This window comes from Rhamphochromis sp. 'chilingali', assembly GCF_963969265.1.
Source record: "Rhamphochromis sp. 'chilingali' genome assembly, chromosome: 14".
Classification (NCBI taxonomy): Eukaryota; Metazoa; Chordata; class Actinopteri; order Cichliformes; family Cichlidae; genus Rhamphochromis; species Rhamphochromis sp. 'chilingali'.
In genome coordinates, this window is record NC_137941.1 from 17,307,573 (window position 1) to 17,322,801 (window position 15,229).

Below are 15,229 nucleotides of genomic sequence, written 5' to 3' on the forward strand. Positions count from 1 at the left end.
ATAAAAACACAAGCCTATAAGGCAATAATATCAGGTCTCACCTTGAATCAACAATGGTCACAGCTTGCAAATGGCTAAGAGCTGAAAGAGGAGGTCTTTACGAGATCATTTTAGCAGGAATATGGCGCTTGAGAGGTCTTTATTTATTAGTTAATCTACTGCTGATTATTTTCTGGATAAATCAATTAACTGTCTGGCTCATAAAATTTCAGACCATGGTACAAAAAGCCTAAAATCAGCATCTTTACATGTTCCTGTTGCATCTCAATAACAGTCCTCAAGCTGGAAATACTGAATGATGGAATGATTGGCCTTTCTTGATTATTAGATCAGTTACAGATCAAACAGACAGCTGATTCAGTGCACTACCACAATACTGTGCACCTAAACTACAAGAATAAAAAAATGATCTTAAACTTCAGGCTGACGTACAGCAGGTAAAACTCAGCCTGTCCTCGGTACCCACAGGATTTCTTTTTTTTTATAAGTTTTTCCTCTAAGTCAGGCCTACTTTTTCCACCAAACTAGATCATGTCCCAAAACGTACCCCTCCCCAAAACTAAGCTACATACTGTATGTGCTACTGAATAAAACAAAACAAAAAATCTGAATCAATACTGCCTAAACCTTTTCCCATTTTCAGCAGATGTCTGCAATCTATAAATACACATGGAGCATGTCCTATTAAATCCCGTGATATGGTGAGGGTCTAAATATTGACCCAGTCCTGATTGGAGTAGATTTTTTTCACGCCCTTGCTTATTGTTTTTATAACTCTTTGACTTTAACCCCTTTACTGCTTCGCTGATTTCATGCAACAAACAATAGCTTTTCAATAATTCAATTTATAGCTCGCCATAAATAGAATTCAAAGGACAGTGCTGTTGCAAATGAACACAGACGATGCTCTTGGCTCCGGCAACACCCTGCGTGCCAGAGGAAGGAGAATATTTATTTTACGGTTCCCTCACATTCCCATTAAAACCAGGAAGCTACATTTCCAAGCATGTGGTGTAAATGTAATATACAGAGTTGAAAGAGACAGATGGTAGAGGGGAAATCTCACATGGCAACACCTTGCAATGGTACCAGTGCAGCTAGTGCCAATGAAGAAATCCTCCCCAAACCATCCAAGGCCAGATTAGATCCATTAATACATGTTCATGTGCATCTATCATGTTCCTGCTCACATACATGTCCGTGTGGGCTGTCTGATCCTGGCTGAATCATTAATGTAAATGCCAAAACAGTGAGAGGTGATGTCTGGGAAAGGATCTAAGACACAAGCACAGAAATGAATTACCATCCTATTTATTTATCCAGGCCTTTCTGTCAATCACAGCAATAATCAGAACTAACTCATTCAGATTTTGAGAAAATGGAGGATGCATTCCGTCCAATTTTCAATTTGGAAGTGGCAACTATGGCCATGATGAATGTCTGAATAGTCCATCTTCTTCCTCTCATTTCTCCTAACCTTTCCTGACAGCTTAGATATTGCCTACCTGGTAATTTGCTCTACAATAATTGTTACTGTGAGATTTTCCCCCAGCTTTTAACAAGGATTCTTAACACCCTCTGTAGGTGACAAAATGCAATTACAAACACAAGTGCCCCATCGTGACTGGTCATCAGCAGCTGCCACCTCCATTCTCCAGTCCCAACTGGTTCCATTAATGAAGGAGAAAAAAACCCCCCAAAAGACATGCAGGCAGAGTCGGCAAACATTTGCTGGGAATAAAACTTTAATTAAAAGATATGAAGCTGCTTTATTGATTAACAACATCAGTGATTAAAATGAGCGCCTGACATTTTTTTCCACCCTGGCTACTTTGTTTCCTCTCAGAGATCATTTATTGTTGCACGGTCCTCTTTATTGATAAGTGTGTTTGATGAATGCAGATGCGGCAGTTAGGAGAGCGGGCTCGCTGATGGAGCGATCATATTGTGCGAAACACCAGGCTCAGGCAAGAACAGCTGTTGCAGCTCCATCCACTGGGACGCCATGTTTCACCACCACCCCGAGTGCACATGCAGGCATGCTGCTGTAAAGCTGCAACCAAACGCATTCACAGCGCCCTAACAACTCTATGAATTTTATGACACATCACCAGCACTCTCTCGTCTCTGTCCGGCACTAAAGCCTTAATTATTGGACTAATTGCTACGGCTATATTCATCTCTCTCTGTAATCCTTTGGTGATTACATTTTGTGTTCAATACAGGCTTATCCTTTAATTAAAAGGATTATTAACCTTTAAAATGGAGACATGTGGGATTAAACCCTCAAACGCTGGTGTCAAAAGCTTTTTCTGTTTCTATTTTTTAAAGTGAGCCGAGAATGGGATGCATCATATCAATCATAATCAGGAGACTACAGGGCTGATCAGATGTCTCATGGCTCCACTACATGTTAGCCTTTTCAAGGAACTGACTTACAACAGCTATAAGCCATCATCTATATCTTCTTCCAATTAAAGTCCACAAAATGCTGACACATTACACCTGGTGGGTGAGCAATCAGTGTGAATAGATGGATAATGATAGAGATCTGACCACAGAGGATCTAATCGTGGTGAGAACAAGGCGAAAGGGTGAACGAGTCAATGGTAAAAAACTCATTAGAATACAGACAGTGAGATATTTGCCTCGGTAAGCTTCAGAGTCCTGAGCAAGCAAGAGTTCAAAGTTCAAAGTCAGCCTAAGTGGAGCCTGATTGAAAATCATTGGAAATCTTGGACAAATACGAGTACGCCTCAGACAGTGAAAGTGGTGCATCGGTTTGGTCGGGTTTGGATGACACCTCATTGATCAACACACAGCCCTCTTCATGAACACCTGCGTGAGAAACTGTAAGGGGGAACACATGCTCTGATTAGTGCATGAATACATAAATATAAAAGATGCTCTGTTGATAATGTCGGTGTCACGGCTGCTGCTTTGGTCACCCGATACGGCATCATTTTGTCTCATCGATACCCGCCTACATCAATAATGCGGCTGAACTATTTGGCACCAACGAGGCAAACGTGAACCACGACACTGAACCCCTCCTCGGCTGAGTCAAGCAGTTAGAATCAAGTGCTGTTTGCCCATGCCAAAGCCACGCTGCATTATCCAGAGCAAGTCTTCATTTGAATGTCCTAATTAGTTAATTAGTTGGTGGTTAAGGATGATATGAGCATCTCATCAATCTCTCTATCTCTAAAAATAAACACCCTGGGACGGCAGTGGTGAGTCATTAGAATGCTGATGACTGTGGGAAGTGTCTGTGAGGAGGAGAGGTCTGCTTGTGACACTCCATATTTCCACAAACCACCCGGCAACATAAAGAAGACTGAGGAGCTATTGCTGTGAGCATTGTATGGATGGCAAGTCAAGCATGACTTAATGAGTTTAGAGAAACTCTGAGGAGCTCAATTACGGTTTTTTCATGCGTAACTTTTGGGATCCATTTACTTGTTTATCATCGATGAAGGGAAATGAAAATTAGGCATGAGAAGAGAAAAAAGATTAAAACAAGTTTATTTTAAGAAAGCACCTGTTATGCCTTCAACTTCAGCTAGAAAGCAGCTTTTTTCGAAGTGACTGTTTCCGCCCTTTGTTTTCATAAAGTCCTTTTGAACAATTACTTTTGGCAAAGTAACAGCAGCCGTATGAAAAGAGAGTTAAGTTTGTTCTTCATTTCTGTAGCAGCATATATGAAAAAAAGAGGGTAGGGGAGGAGGAAAGAATAGGTTAAAAATAGTTAGCATATGGCAGCGTATGATTGAGTTTCCAGGGCTGTGAAAATTCACTCTAATTATTCAACAGTATCCCTCTGTCATCCCTCCCTATATGCACCCCTTTGCATGGAAGTACAAGTGACTTCAACTAATATACATAATTCTGCTACTTAATTGGCACAGATCGGGTGAAAGTGGGCTAGGAAAAATCCTTAGAGACTAATAGGGGCACATATCATTGGCTCCATCAGAACAGTAGTCCCATAGGTGATAGAAGTCAGCAAATATTTCATGAGCTGCAATATCAAAGTACCTCACCTCTGGAGTCCTGCGCGCTATCCTGCAACGAACACCTCTGAAACAGTTGTGCTGTCAGGTGTATTTATAGCAGGCGGCCCGATGACTGATGCTAATGCCATAGAAATTATGCAGTGCTCTGTTGCTGTCATAACAATATGTTACGCTTAAACAGTAAGGTTAACTAAACTAGTCATTTAAGTTATAAGTGGGCCACTGGCGTATGTTTGCATACACAGATATGGATTATGCCAAGTGCTGCGCTGACTCCAGCTGCTTTTCATAGACATTATGCTGGATTTAGCCTCATGTTGACTTAAATAATTTTGTGATGGATGGAAAAAAAATTGAGGATTACATTAAACTGTCGCTGGGAAAAAGTTAAAGGTTGCTCCTGTGCATAAAGTGGACAAGACCCATACAAAGGCGCATACAAAGAAGCAGACAGACAGCAATAATGAAGAGGCTCACTAGAAGGAGTGCAAAGAAATGTAAAATGTACTTAAAGATACAACATCAAAAACAAAGGCATTAAAATCCTAATGCAAGAAAATCTATGTACCATGATCATCCTATAGCTGGGCTGCTGCTGTGCAATAAAACAGCATGTGTTAAAAATGCCATAATGCATAATTTGCTGTAACAAGCTCACAACCCTGAATACGGTTAAATAACAGCCTCTCGTTTCACTGCATGTAACGAGCTTAACAGAGGAAACCTAAAATCACAAACACTTAAAACAGAGTGTTGCGATTGGCGAGGGCAGCCATTCGCAGGAGTCATTAGCACTCATAATTAGCTCTATAAGGTTTCTTAATAGATAGGGAATACGAGGATATTTTCCAGGAATGGGTGCACCCAAGGGTGTCAGCACTGTTCACTCAAGATGCTTCTGTATGTAATTACGGAATGAAAATGCCACAACAACATAAATTACACAAATTCGAGGTTTCAAAACAGCCCCGATGAACAGCCCAATAGTTCACTGCACAGTTCAGGTCATACATGACAACATACAAGGACAACTGTTGATTAAGAGCTTGATATTCACATCCCGTTAGGTGGTTCCATTATTTATATGGCATCCTGTGGTTATGCAGTCTTTAAGACTGTGACGGTATTTTTCATATAAGCAAAATTATGTCACAGCACTAACAGGACGTTTAGCATATTTTAGGATTTATCTGCCATCAGCTGTATAGAATATAACTCGAAATGTTATCTAGTACTTTTATCAATGTGTAGGATTATATTGTTTTTGACTTTTTCATAGTGTTTTCAGGTCTACAAGGTATAAGAGCAGTGGAGTTTCTCTGATAATTCAGAGAAAGATGTTTTAAGAATATTATCTTTGATTTGATTGAGAGGAAGAATTAAATTTTTTTAATTATCTCCAGTTTAGCTTTGTGTGCGTGTGCCTTAAAAGTGAAAACAGCCTCAGTAAATCTGTACATGAGCATAGAGTAGAAGTGCCTGCACAGAGTAAAGTGGACTCTAATTGAATAAATCATACTTAGGTTGTTGATGTCTTCAATTTTATGGCCCAGTGTTTTATAATGTTAATGTAGGTCAACAATACCAAGTAATACTTGCAATAACCTGTAGAAGTAAAAGCAAGCTGCAAACCTGAAATACCAAAATTCCTGTCCCTTGCCTTCACACTCTGCATATTCATGTGGAGACGTGTTTATAGAGATTAGTATTTGCCCAAAATACCTGAATACATTTGTAATTTTATGAGGAATTTATTTCCATTATACTTCATGTTTACATGAATTTGTCAGGATGCAGTAACAGAAAAAAAATATTTCAGGTGGACTCTTCACCTACCAGATCTGCAGCATGGGAACATACACATTTTCAGGGGTCTGTTTAAAGCCACACTCTCAGGTAATTGTAATCAGTGCAATGAAACATGAACATACATGAGTGTTATTAATCTCCCAACACCTAAAATTAACAAAGACTGCCAAAAGACACTAAATGCTAAATGGTACAATAGCTCCATAACAAAAGGCTCACTATATCAAAACAAATTGTAGCCACTAAAGGAATCAGTTTCTGACATTTCACCTCTATCTATAAAGAGTTCACTGACCCTGGCTCTTAAATTTACTGCTCTGTGCAGCCTCTATCAAAATGTTTGTCAGCAACGCGTTTTGCTGAAAGTTTTAGTGCAACACATTGCAAATCATGACATGTATGGATTTAATGGGCCCTTGAGCCATCCTTATATATGTCACGTTGTTCACACAGGATAAATATCTTAGCTCTCGGTCGGTGTAATAACAAAGGAGAAGATTTGCGGATGAGACCCCCATTGCTAATCTTAGATCTTTCCGAGTCTTTCTGAATGAATCATGAAAGCTTGTGGATGTTAGTGGAGGCTTGTTAGCTGATTCTTGGAGTCATGCAAACAGATGCTTCTAAAAGAGTAACACACACTTGATTATGCAAGATGGTAAAGCTTTAAAATGTGAAAGGTTTGAGATTTAGTTCAGTGCATTGTTTGTGTTAAAAAGAATGTCAGTGGTGTGGTAGGACGCTAGCAAATAGAAAAACATCAGCTATAATCTCAGCTCTGTCTTTTCCACAAACTAACACAACCCACATGCGAGGTTTCTTTTGAGAATCACAGAGAAGTGAACTGCTCAAGCTGAGGATTCCCTCTAAAGCAGCAGAGATGACTTTTTCTATCGCGGTGAGAGGCTGTTCTGTTAGCCCAGGGAGAGGGATCATGAGTACAATATTGACTTTAAATTACAGCAATAGCTGCTGCTCATGCTGTCTCAGGACCACGCTGCGGATCAAACACAAAGATCAGGCCAGGATTAGGAGAAAGCCACTGACAAGCGCAGAGCCGCCTCTCTGCTGCCGCAGCGCACACGCTCACACGGCACCGCTCAAATCTCACACTAAGCTCTCACTCTCACCCTGCAACGTGTAACACGCAGACCTCGCTGTCATCTCATTTACATTTCAAAGCCAAAATTGATTGCAAACAAAATTATCTAAACACGAGGGGTGAGGGTGGCCGGTTGTGTGCCTTTGTCAGCACAGATCTATTCTGAGGACTAGAGGATGGCAGCATTTCCTCCCCGATTCTCACGACTGCTTACAGGATACAAACGTGTTCTTGCAATGCCTTCTAACTGGGCTTTTATTTTCCTTTTCCTGGCAGTTAAACACAAATAACAGCATGGATGATGTGCTGGGATCCATTGTCTGTGCTCAGGGAGGAGTGCAGGATATGACTAGTGTGATAAATGATCACACCTTGTGCCTGGCATGACAAAGGAACTGCAGCACAATCTGCATGTGCTCCATCCTTTTGCTATCATTAGGTGTAATTGGGACTCATGGCGAGGCATGTTCTTTTTTCTGCTGTGGAAGTATCAGGAATGGAGCTGCTACTCCTCTAATAGGTACAGAAAAAAGCTACAGAAGGGAGACACGTCCAGGCCACTGCTACAGCAGTAACACTGTGTCCTGATATCACACTTCTGGCCTAAATGGAAGCTCAGCGAGATCTGTGCATGTGTCAAATCCCCTTAACTCTAATGTCAAACCAAGTCTATTGTCATGTCAGACTACCCTTTTTGATGTTGACCTTCAAGGGTGTGCACACAGGGGCCGTTATTGGCATCTGTCTGAGGAAGCCAGAACATGTTCCCTCACTATAAAAACAGTACTGATTACAGTGCTGCTCATTAGCTATAATGGGGATACATGTGGAATTTACAGCATTGTGTAACAAGGTTAAAACAACCTCATGAATCCTAGTATTCACGCAACATTTTTTTTCCCCCTGCAGTACTATTATTCATCATTAAGACAAGTATATCCAACTACACAGCTGAATATATATATAGTAGCAGGGACTAAAGTGGAATAGTAAATGTGGAGGGATAAGTGTGTGTGCATGTTGCCCCTGTTTGTCAATGAAATATTCAAAGACCCCCTATGCGCTCTTTAAATGCAGTTAGAGTACTTTCTGGCAGCAACAGAAACACAAAGTCTTTGTTTCATGACCTCAGTCTGTGTATCCTTTCCCCTCCTTTGAATCAAAGCCCCCACACCATCTTTAGCATTTAGAATTAATTGCACAGTTATCCTCAAATTAATTCCTAACTGTTTTACAACACACAGAGAGAAAAGGGCAAACCAATTATTATTCTGTTTTCACCTTACAGAGGGGGATATTATGCAAATCATCTTCTCTACATGAGAAGGAAAAGGGGCTTTATTTTCCTCAGCAGATGCTACCTAGACAGTCTAGCGTTCTGTGGGGGACAGGAAGTGGGGATGCTGTGAAGATCTGATCGCTCCACCTGGCTTCCTACTGACTCCATATCCAAGCAATAATAGAAAACACACTGATTAATTATTTATTTCAAGATATTGTTTGCTCGACAACTAAGGTTAAAAGGAATGTTCCAAGTGCTGTCTGGAAGTATTTTACAACTTCTGTGCTTAAGAGGTAGAGGTGTTTCTTGATGGAAGACAAAGTCCCTTGGCTAGGCAGCCTTGCAAAAGGTTTTATTTGCTACTTTCCCAGGAAGTGAATACATACTAAGACAGAGCAGCAAGCCTGTGAGCCAGACGTCAAGATGTGGCTGACAGGATAGCCACGAGAAATGCTGGGTTTCAGAGAGGACAGGCGGCATCTCGCCTCCCTGGGCTGCTCTGCACTTCTGACCACAGCGAGTGTTTATTAATCTGAGACCTTGAGACCTCCGAGAAGTTGCTAAATAAAAACTAAAACAGAGACATGCAGCAAATCCAACTTCTTAACAGTCAAGAGCCATAATGCTTTGTGAGCTGATTTAAAACCATCTTCTTCTTCCAAGGTGGTACAAACAAAAGCTTTAATGAGCTGTAATGATGAGCTAAGGTCAAAGCACTTATCATCTTTACAAATCAGGAGAAGATGTGCGCATGGAAATAAGCTCCCATGAGTATCCATCATCACCTCAAAAAACTGCATGCAGTGGCACAGCTCCAGGTGCTCGAGCAAATTGGGCTTCCAATGTGGAATGGCTCAAACGTCGGCTCAATATTCATTACTCTCTCTGACTGTGATCTGCTGCAGTTCTGCGAGCGGGTGTGGGTAATTGTGTACCTCATTGTGCACGTGTTTGGACCAAACTTAATCATGATGTCAGGCTGTTAATAAAAGGTTATTAAAGGAACAAAGATCCAGGTTTTACATATGTTAGGCAGGGGAGGTCTCGGGAACTCCTGTCTCAGAGGTAAACATGGGCCCTCATGACAAATGATGCTCATGCTGAGATCAGATAGTTAACAAGAGATCCCCTTATTAACCAGGTCTGCATAGATAATTGGCACTTGAGCCTCACATTTTGAATCTGGCCTGAGTGGTGTCATTTATCAAGAACCTGAGCATGCTGTCAAGGCTCCATAATAAGCTGCAGTAACTGATGAATCAAGATTAAGCACTAGATTGAGAATGAAGGAGGAGAAAATGGGCTTCAGCCATGTTGCAGGGGGCTTTAGTCTAATATTCATAACATTAAAGTGGTGATATTCCTCACAGAGAGGGATTAATGCAGTTTGGAAATCTGGAGTGGAAAACAGCTTCAGCCCGACTGCAGCATAAAGAGTATCAGCACTGTGCATGGATCTGCAGTACCGATAAAGAATCCTCATATATTGTCATACAATAATGTCGCTATATTTTCTCTAGAAATTTCTTTTTTATGAGAAAATGTGTTGTCACATCAGGTTCCATGAAGATTTCCTGCTCTGCAAATTATTTTCTTTATACATATTTTACTATATAAATATAGTATGTTGGAGTTATATCTAAATTGTGCATTAATTATCCACCAATGTATTCCACAATTATCAATTCAAAGTGAAGCCATTGCTTGACTCTGCATCCCCGTGTCTGGAGCTGCTATGCTACTCTGTTACATGCGCTGCACACAAGCGATGACAGTATCTTAAACAAAGGCAGCTCTGTTGGAGAAACCATGTGATGAAACCATTTCTATTAACCCAGATTAACCCAAGCACCTTTTTCTGGATTATATTCTTGAGAAAATAACAATAACAATAATATATCAAGTACTCATGTTACTCATGTTTCACAACATATCTGGGGGTGATATGCTGCTATTAACCAAAAAACAAATTTTTAAAATTGTTTAATATATATAATATTTATGACCCAAATGAGACGGTACTAGATCTAGCTGTTGCCTTAGTTTAAATAAATACTAAGTATCTCATTTTGAGCGAACCGTATTCGTCACACAATATCATTTTCATCAGCTAAACAACACAGGAGCTCGTTATGGCTATTACACCTGCACAAGTATATGAAGCATAATCATAGCATAACAATCTAGCCCTTCCCTATCATACCTTTTTAATGTGGTTATGACTGTGTGTCTGAGTGCACGTGTGTCTTACTGTTTATCTCACTGGTATATAAGTGCAGATAATTACAGATGATGGGCTGGTGATCAGCTGCAGGTATGGGAGCCACCTCAGGCCTTGCCCAGCCTTGCACCTCCACCACTCCCCTGTTCTGTCGGGCATGTTTGGCAGCGTCTTCTTTCCCTAAGTCTCCAGCTGTCCAGTGGGGTGCGCCAAGTCACAGCAGGAGTGCCTGCCTCTCCATCTATGGCCCATCTCTTTCTAGAAGTGTGAGGTGTGTGTATGTGTGTGTGTGTGTGTTTTTTAGGGGGGGTGGAGGGGGTCCTTGCTGTACTCGCATTACTCACTAGCAGACGGAGCATGCTGCCAGCACCCAGCATGTCCGCCCACACGCCCCTGCCCTGCCGGTTAGACCTCACGGTTGGAGGAGATGATGGAGAGAATCTGGGATCCTGGAGGGGGGTGGTGGATCCAAAGGAATCTGAGAGACAGAGAAAGACAGACAGAAGCCCAGAAGCTTACCTTCATCCCACAGGCCGATCCTCGGACAGCCCGACCTTAAATGGTAGTCTGAATCTCTCCTTGTTGGGTTTCTTTGCGAGGGAGCAAAAGGGGTGTGAAATGACAGCTGACTTACTTGGTTCTGTATGATCACTTTCACGTATTTCTGTGCTACTGAGTCTACAGGCATCTTTCTTAGCACAAAAACTGTAAGATGGTATTCATGCTGAGAATGCATTTCTAATGAATTATTATTAGGAATACCATTAACACAGTGTAATCTTTTCATAGTTATTTATGGAGAAGATTTACCAAACGAGCAAAGTTTGAGAAGCACCACGTTCTGCTACATGTCTTGTCTGAGCGAGCCCTAACTTACAAAGCAAAGAGGACCACATTTTACATCCACGTTTTCAGTTAGACAGCAAGTCGCGTGTTAAGAAACCTGACTGATGTTAAACTGTAGCAGAATATTTGTAACAACTGGCTGGAAACAATTAAAAAAAAGTGTTTCGCATTATATTAATCATTAGCCCTGGGCAAAATTTTCAACAATAAATCCTCATCCAAATATAAATAAGTAGAACTCATTATAACCAGCTGGTATTACTTTCATGTGCCCACAGGGGGCTCTAGTGTACCACAGATTTTACTGCTCAGAATCTGTTAAGTGCAGCTCAGAGACCAAGGCAGTGATTGTGTTAAGGGTAGACCTTTTGAACTGCTACGCTATACAATCGATACAAGCATTAACCAAGCTTATGCACAAACCAGAATATTAGCATGCTGTAACAGTGCAAATTAAATCCAAAATGGGGTAAACAATAGTTAAAACAGAAAAAAAAAATCATAATGTAATATCATGCAATGTCAAAGAGGTGCAAAAAACTTAAATTTCTGAGTAGATACATACCTTTCCCCCGATCTTTTATATATAAATATATATATAGCTGTGTGTGTGCATGTGTGCGTGCATGTGTGTGCGTATGAAATTCCAAGGAGGTGAACAGTACTTGATGAGCTAGCTCTGGAGACCTCTGAATTTTAATGATGTTGGAGATGATATTGTGTGTCCTTCAGCTTGTTATACTGACACAAGCACTCCATAAATCATCATACCTAGCTATCGTAAAATCAATACCAAACTGCTACCTCAGCGCTAACCCGTAATAAGTTTTTCAGCCATCTAACAGCTTAAACTTTGCTGTAATGCCGTTCGACCTATAGGTTAAGATCAGAGCATGCTTAATTTGTTTTGTAATAGAGACTTTCTAATCCTTAATGAAGCGCCTATTAGGGAGGCTTTTGTTGGCACATTGGTGATCAGTTGGTGGAACAGCCACTGCAATTAAGTTTGAATCTTTGTCCTGGAGCAAAAAAAAAAAAAAAAGAAAAGAAAAGAAAAAAAGGAAAATAAAAAAGTGGGTGGAAAAAAAAGGAAAGCTTGAGCGGTCAATAAATGTTAATCCAGTCAGAACTCGTCTGTGCCTTTGAACAGGACTCACGCTGGGTTTTTTTCACATGCACTTGTTTCATCCTTTCCTAAGAGAGGCCATCCCTTAAGGATACTGCCACTGATCCTGAGACCAGACTACCACTCACTAATAAGAGCCCATGTGTAAGCAATATTGTCCACATTAAACACATTATTAGTGAGCTTTGTGTAAGACATAAGCCATAAATACATTCACTGAAATAAACCCAAGACCATAGTTCTTTATGGGAAAGGAGGACTAATGGGGCTGTCATTAGGTTAACAATAATAAAGTTAAAATAAATGTTTTATGGCACAACTTAGGAATTCATTGCTACTTTTATTTTTGCCTTGCACTGAAATTATCGTCACATGTTTCATCCAAAAGCCAAACAAAATGCAAATAAGTGGAGAAATCACAAAATGACAAGCCTCATGTAGCCTTCAGGGGTTGTTTTTCTTTTTTTTCAGAATGATAGCTATAACTGGGGCGGCATTTCTGAGACACACAACATATGTAAAAACCTTTGCACAAGAGAGAAGCCATTGCCACAATTTCTGAAGCGTAAACAGCTTATGAAAGTCAAATGGATATGTGGCATAATCTGACACGGTGAGTTGCCGCTTCAAAAACATCCCTAACAAACCACGAATCCAGACAACAGCGACCATGGTTGCATGTTTTTAAATGCTCCACAGGTGATCGAGTTATAATATCAGCCACCTGAAAGTCAACAAAATTAGCCAGGTATGTAACTAATGAAAGAGGATTAGAAACCCCAAAAAACAAAAAAACTAAATATATTTTTCACGACTGAACTTTCTCTTCATTCTCCAGTGGATATCGTATTTAAAGGCTAACAAGGGTCACCGTACGAAAATCTCAAGTCAGAAAGAAAAGTGACCTGACACCAATATCAGCTCATGACTCGTGTTTTGGGGTTTTGGTTTTTTTTGTTTTTTTAACTTTTGGCAAGGGGAACACCAGCATGCCTGTGGTTTTTTAGGAACACTGAATTTGGCTGTGATTTACACACAGTAAGAGGTGGTAACCAATTGTTAGAGGGCTTTCTGGCTGACCCTGAAACATCTGTGTTCAGGGTCTGTTGCTTGTTACACAACAGATAAGACAGCAGTTAAAAGTATTTTCCTTAAATGGCAGCAAGAAATAATATGATTTTTAATGTCATTTTCAGTGAAGCTGACACATGTTAACATTATTTTAAAAAATAGAGAAAAAGTCTTTATGAAAAGATCTACATACACACATATACTGAAGCGACTACATCATGCTGTCTGCTGTCTTGTCAAAAATAATTTTTCAAAGATTAATAATTGCTGGTAAATCTTTATGCCTGAAGGTGAATTTCCCCATTCTTTGACGCTAACACTTTTTCTGATGCTAATGATATAAATCTCTCAGCCAGGACTGCCACAGTGAGTTTCCAGGCTTAAAGCACAGCTGTGTGTAACAAATGATTTTTGTTGTTTTGTATAGGGAATAGTGTACACTTATTTTCCAGTTTAAAATGATGGACTGATGTGATTGGACTATTTTTAGCCACTATCCTCAAACTCAGTTTAAGGATAAAAAAAAAAACAACTAAATATAAATCTGTAATTTATTTTAAAAAGGGTTCAGAGTTTTTTAATTAGCACTCTTTATAGGAAATTGTTATTAATAATATTTTTGTTTATTTCTTATATCTGTGGTTGTGCTTTCCCCGCTTTCTCCCCATTAATTCGCTTTTTTCAAACAGCTTATTTTTCCATAAGAGTTTACCATTTCAACCAAGATTAAATTAAAGATTTCCAATATTTGTGAAATTATTTCAATATAGTGGTTTACTGTGACAATGTGTTTAATTCAGCTTGCAAATGTGGATCTTAAAAAACATAGTTTATGTTTTAATTTGATGGCAGCTTTTCTTTTCTTTTCTTTTGAATTTTGATATTTACACACAATTTTTACCTTGAGGTAAATTTCCACTTTAAGAAAAGACAGTCGCTATATCCACTTATAGGGAAGGCGTAAATTAAAATTCAAGCACGTATGTAGCACTAAAATGCCCTCAAAATGTTTGTTTTTTAAAAAAAAATCAATAGTGAACAGCACACCATGCAGCTAGGTGCAGTTTATAATTCTGCAACATCCTCAGTTGCTCATGGAAATGGACCAAGCATCGTGAGCTTACGAAGATGTCGACATGGCGACTTTGCAGTCTTTTATTTGAATATTGGGGCAAATTGGAGTAGCCTGGTATCTTGCGTGTCTGTCAGCGGCCTCCCATGTGGCTCTGATGGGGCTGTTAGGGACTGGCAAGGCCAAAACAGGGCAGAGAGTGAGGGGGAGAGCAGGATTTACACTTAAGGCCAGAGCTGGGATCCGTCAGTGTGGGCGGATCGGGTCATCTTCAGCATGACCTGCCACCTCTGATGGAGCTCTGAAAAGTGCAATGTGACCCTGCTGCTGAGCAGCCATCTCTCACTGTCACAAGCCTGCGTCATCTGAAGAGAGAGCTTTTACTTTAATTTGGTAATGATCCTTTATTTTTTGGTGTGTGATTGTGTAACTTGTAAATCATGAGCTTTTGTACAATGTTGTGCAAGAAGTAAAACATGAGATCGCGATGATATCTCTAAGCTACAGCAAATGAAAACAAATATCTGTGCAAAAACCATATACAAGCAATGCCTTTTAATTAAATCCACACAGTAGCAGCCGTCGCTTCAGAAAACACAGATGTAGTTTTTCACAATTGTATGATCTGCCAAAAAGTCCAGCCTCGCCCTTTGTTGAGCATCACCAGAGGAAGAAACACGGATA